The sequence below is a fragment of the Bos javanicus genome, chromosome 28, assembly GCF_032452875.1.
Source record: "Bos javanicus breed banteng chromosome 28, ARS-OSU_banteng_1.0, whole genome shotgun sequence".
In the NCBI taxonomy this organism is placed as follows: Eukaryota; Metazoa; Chordata; class Mammalia; order Artiodactyla; family Bovidae; genus Bos; species Bos javanicus.
In genome coordinates, this window is record NC_083895.1 from 21,656,565 (window position 1) to 21,662,200 (window position 5,636).

The 5,636-nt window shown below is 42.2% G+C and overlaps 1 long non-coding RNA gene across 1 annotated transcript; it reads right to left on the minus strand.

The window, feature by feature from the left end:
* Positions 1-507: 507 nt before the first annotated feature.
* Positions 508-4,055, minus strand: LOC133240682 (uncharacterized). Its single transcript, XR_009734297.1, has 2 exons — positions 3,427-4,055; positions 508-645 (listed from the first exon to the last, which is right to left on the minus strand). It is a non-coding gene; the product is annotated as an uncharacterized LOC133240682 (long non-coding RNA).
* Between the last annotated feature and the right edge of the window lie 1,581 nt (positions 4,056-5,636).

Consider the following 5,636-nt stretch of genomic DNA (forward strand, 5'->3'; position numbering starts at 1 on the left):
TCCTCACAATACTGCTGTTGTCCTTGTTTTACTAATAAGCAAACCATGGTTTAAGAGATAGAAAATAATATGAGACAGGAAATATTATGCCTCACATTTCAAATCTGGTAACCAGTAGATTAGAATTCATGCCTGATTGGCTGCAAGGGGCTTGCTTTTAAGGACTGTGTCTGATTCTAGGCAGCATTTTCATTAGCTCTTTCTTTCTTTCTTTCTTTTCTTTTTTTTTTTTAACAGAATCTATGGAAACGTTATGTATGTAGACTAAAAAATTGTGTTTTTCATTCCTGACTCCATTTTGTGAGACTGGGAGGGACAGATTTGGATGAAGTAGTTTAGAGCAAGGGGTTTGGGTGAAGTCATGATGAAGTAGCCATCAATTCTGTATGGCACATTGGTCTCTGGACTGTCTCTCAGAGGCCTTGGAATATAGAAATCAGGATCAGATTTTCTTATTAGTAAGGTCATGAAATTATGGTGGAGCAACAAGTGACTGTGATATCTTAGTAGCTACAACAACAAACAACAAAGGTTTACTCTGTGTTTGCACTGAATGTCCATCATGGTTGTCTCTAATTCCACTTGATGTTGTCATCATTTCTGTGCTCAGGCTGACAGAGTAGCTTGTATTTGATCATCGACAGGCTGGTGGCAAAAGGAAACGGGACATAGTAAACATGAGCTAACCCTAAAAATTCTTACTTGGAATTGATGTGCATTATTTTTTCCCATGTTTCACTGGTCAGAGAAATTCACATTGAAACTCCTGAATTCAACAGGATGGGTGTGTACAAACCTTTAAGAAAGTGTAATACAAGTTACAGAACAAACCTAATGTCAATGGAGTAAGATACCTGGTCTTCATGCAAAGAGGCAGACCTCAGGGGCAGAAGCAAATATTTTTTCCACAATGATATTATCTGTTCCATGTTCCTAGTGCCTGGCCAAAACATAGATATTCCATCCTGTGCCGTGTGCTGTCTGAGTCACTCAGTCATGCCCGACTCTTTGTGACATGATGGACTGCAGCCTCCCAGGACCCTGTATCCTTGGGGATTCTCCAGGCAAGAGGACTGGTGTGGCTTGCCATTCCCTTCTCCAGGGGATCCTCCCAACTCAGGGATCGAACCTAGGTCTTCCTCATTGCAGGTGGATTCTTTACTGACTGAGTCACCAGGGAAGCCTAATTGGTATAAATAGTGGCAAAGTCATGGCCGTCCTGACTGGGGGAGTGTGGGATCTAAAATAAAATCACAGTGTCAATTTCACCAATGAGAATGAACTGAGGTCATTTTTGTTGTTGTTGTTGTTTTGTTACTATGTCTTTCTATGTCTCTCTGCAAATAAACCCAGCCTTCCAAGAAGAAATTATGTATAAGATCTGTGCATTGGTGTTTGCCAGCCCAGGGCTCAAATCCTGACTTTATTACATGAGAACGTGGGCAAGTCTTTGAGCCTGTTTTCTCAGATAACTGTAATTGTGCTCAATATCTAGCAGTAATTAATATTATAGTATTTTTCCTAATGTATAATTCCCATATCTATTATTATAACCCAGCTTATTTCTTGTGCTCAGAACTCCATGTATATCACTTTGATCAGTTCAATCAGTTCCGTTGCTCAGTCGTGTCTGACTGTTTGTGACCCCATGGACTGCAGCATGCCAGGCTTCCTTGTCCATCACCATCACCAGCTTTTCACATATGTAGAAAGTGTTATTTTGTTACCCTCCCTCACCTCCCCAGCTTCCCAGGTTGTTCAAACCATGGAACTATGAGACTGTTTTCCACAATAGATCCTGATCCTTAATTGTTCCATTCATTTACCTCTAGATTCCTTTATTATTTCAATGAGTAGCCCAAAGGAATATCCAGGAAGATGTGAGGAATATTAAATACAGGGGACATTATTTTCTTGCTCTGAGACTGGTAAGTATTTCCATTAGATTTTGCTAACCATACTGCGTTGCTGCATCATTATTATTTTTGTGATGTTCCTGTTACTGAAAGTGGGAGGAACAGGGGAGAAGTGAACAGAGCATTCTATAGCCAGAATTTACCTCCTTATTGACAACTGCTCTCTCCCCGGGCCTAGGGGCCCCTCGAAGAAGACCTATCATTTGTTCAATGGGGAAATCAGTCTGCTTTTTGTTCCCCATTAAAGAGGAAGTAACAAAGGCTGAAAACACTATTACTCTGACAACATGGAGATTTGCCTGTCTTGCTTGGGTGATGCTCCTCTTTGGAGATTCCTTGTGTGTTTCATAGAAAGATAGAGCCACATACTGACTTTTTTCAGTGAGGTAGATGTTGCTGCCAAGTCACTTCAGTCGTGTCCGACTCTGTGCAACCCCATAGATGGCAGCCCACCAGGCTCCCCCATCCCTGGGATTCTCCAGGCAAGGATACTGGAGTGGGTTGCCATTTCCTTCTCCAATGCATGAAAGTGAAAAGTGAAAGGGAAGTCATTCAGTCATGTCCGACTCTTAGCGACCTCATGGACTGCAGCCTACCAGGCTCCTCCGTCCATGGGATTTTCCAGGCAAGAGTACTGGAGTGGGGTGCCGAGATAGATGTTAGATATAGACAATTCTGCTGTGATTAAAACAACCTTACTCAAATGGACAAGACAAAAAATGTTGTGTTTTAATGCACAGGGGTTTAGAGGTAGGTTGTAGTAAACATTTGCTTTTTTTTTTTTTTGTGGTACATTGTTGTGTTCACTGGATTAGGTGGAAAAATAATGCACCCTGAGGCAGATCATCTGTTAGCTGGCTTAATGAATGAAATTGTGATCCTGGACTCACTTTAACATTCTGAGTCACTGCTGCTGCTGCTGAGTCGCTTCATAGGCCTCCAATTTAAGGTGGGGTAAAGCATCATGTGTGGATGTGTGTATGCTAAGTCACTTCAGTTGTGTTCAACTCTTTGCAGCACTGTGGACTGTAACCTACCAGGCTTCTCTGTCCATGGGATTCTCCAGGCAAGAATACTGTAGTGGGTTGCCAAGCCCTCCTCCAGGGGATTTTCCTGACCCAGGGATTGAACCCATGTTTCTTATGTCTCCTGCATTGGCAGGCAGGTTCTTTCCCACTAGCACTACCTGGGAACCCACAAAGCATCATGACAGATGATAATTCCAAGATTTTGCAGACCATTGAGCTGGAAAAACTGGGTAAAACATTAAATCTAAGTGGGTCAGAACAAAAAGGAATTTTCATGTATCTGACAGCATAAATAGAGACAAGATGATGTTTTAGTGCCCATCGTTGATATGGATTATGTGTCTTAGGGAATGGGGATGAGAGATTCCTGCTGGGGAGGCAGAATCAATTGATTTTGGTTTGAAAATTGTCTTTGCACTGGTTTCTGGGAAGACACAAAATTAGGCAAGTTTTAATGTGTACAGGGAAAGCATAAAAATTACCTTCTCAAGAAGGCCCCAGTATCAAGGCATTCCTTATCTTTTTAGATAAATTTCAACTGTGTGAGGTCTCTTAATAGCTAAAGTCTTCCCTGGATTGTTGGGCACATGCTGGACAACAGAATGCCTGCTGCTGCTGCTGCTGTTGCTAAGTTGCTTCAGTCGTGTCCGACTCTGTGTGACCTCATAGACGGCAGCCCAACAGGCTCCCCCGTCCCTGGGATTCTCCAGGCAAGAACAGTGGAGTGGGTTGCCATTTCTTTCTCCAATGCATGAAAAATGAAAAGTGAAAGTGAAATCGCTCAGTCGTGTCTGACTCTATGCGATCCCAAAGACAGCAGCCCACCAGGCTCCTCCATCCATGGGATTTTCCAGGCAAGAGTACTGGAGTGGGGTGCCATTGCCTTCTCCAACAGAATGTCTACTGGGCTACAAAGTGCAACTGAAAAGAAAACTTTTTGTCTGTTTGGTCTGATTAGTTTGGTTGCTTTGACCAGTGGCTCCAAATTCAGCTGAAACCAGAAGCTTTTTAAAAATGAAGTTACCTTGGCCTCATCTGGAATCCCTGGCATTTGAGATTCTGAGGCTGGTGGTTTAGAATCTGTACATGGAAGCTTCCTGGGTGATTTTGATATAGTGTCTCCATGGAAAGTTTGGGAACCACTGGAGTAGAGCATGTGGCTAATGAAATTTGTTCTGCTGAAAGACTGCTTTACTAATGAGTAGAGAAACAAAAAACAAACCAATATATCAAAATCCAGTAAAATGGTCCCCTGTATGTGAACTAACTAGGTACTACTGAAAGGGAAGGTACAAACAGAGAAAATAGATACATCTTGATCTGTGATTAATATAGACTACTAGGAACTTCCCTGGGCTTCTCTGTTGGCTCAGATGGTCAAGAATCTGTCTGTCATGCAGGAGACCTGGGTTCGATCCCTAAGTCAGGAAGATCTCTTGGAGAAGGGAATGGCTTACCCACTGCAGTATTCTTGCCTGGAAGGTTCCATGGACACAGGAGCCTGGAGGACAAAGAAGCCTGGAATGCTGTAGTCCACGGGGTCTCAAAGAGTCAGACACAACAGTGATTGAACAACAGTAGGAACTTCCCTGGGGGTCCAGTGGTTAAGACTCTGTGCTCCCAATGCAGGGGACCTGGGTTCAATCCCTGGTTGGGGAACTCGATGCCACATGCCTCAACTAAGACAGCACAGCCAATACATATATATATATATATATATATACACACACACACACACACACACACACACACACACACACATATACAATACACACACACACACAAGACTACTAAAGAAAAATCACTATTTCTGAGCAGGACATTTTGATTTATTTTAAAATAATTGTTGCCTGTAATTGGCCAGGCAGTTTGATAGTTTCTATAGAATTTAGACATAAACTTTGATTTCTCCTCTTGTAGAGTTTGTAATTCAACTGCTATTTTGAAAAGGTTTAATGACTCTCTTGGAGGTCCTGAGATTATGGGATCAAGAACTGTTGTCTTCAAAATAGTCAGATTGCCTTATATGGTTTGGGTGGAAGGAAGAGGGATTAAAAACACACTTGCCAAGAAAGTTTTAGTAGACAGTCTTGATACTCAAAGCCATGACCCCCTTTTTGTCTTCCTCCCAATCTATAGCCTGGAGAAGCAGATGTCATTGCCTCTGCTGATGGAAAGAGTGACAGACTTTATTTTCTCGGGCTCCAAAATCACTGCAGATGGTGACGGCAGCCATGAAATTAAAAGATGCTTGCTCCTTGGAAGAAAAGCTATGACAAATCTAGATAGCATGTAAAAAAGCAGACACATTACTTTGCCAACAAAGTTCCATATAGTCAAAGCTATGATTTTTCTGGTAGTCAAGTATGGATGTGAAAGTTGAACCATAAAGAAGATTGACTGCCAAAGAATTGATCTTAAAGCACATAAAGAGTGTTTTTGAACTGTGGTGTTGGAGAAGACTCTTGAGAGTCCTTTGGACTACAAGGAGATCAAACCAATCAATCCTAAAGGAAATCAGTCCTAAATATTCACTGGAAGGACTGATGCTGAAGTTGAAGCTCCAGTACTTTGGCCACCTGCTGCGTAGAGCTGATTCATTAGAAAAGACCCTGATACTGGGAAAGTTTGAAGGGAGGAGGAGAAGGGGATGAAAGAGGACAAGATGGTTGGATGGCATCACCATTCAGTA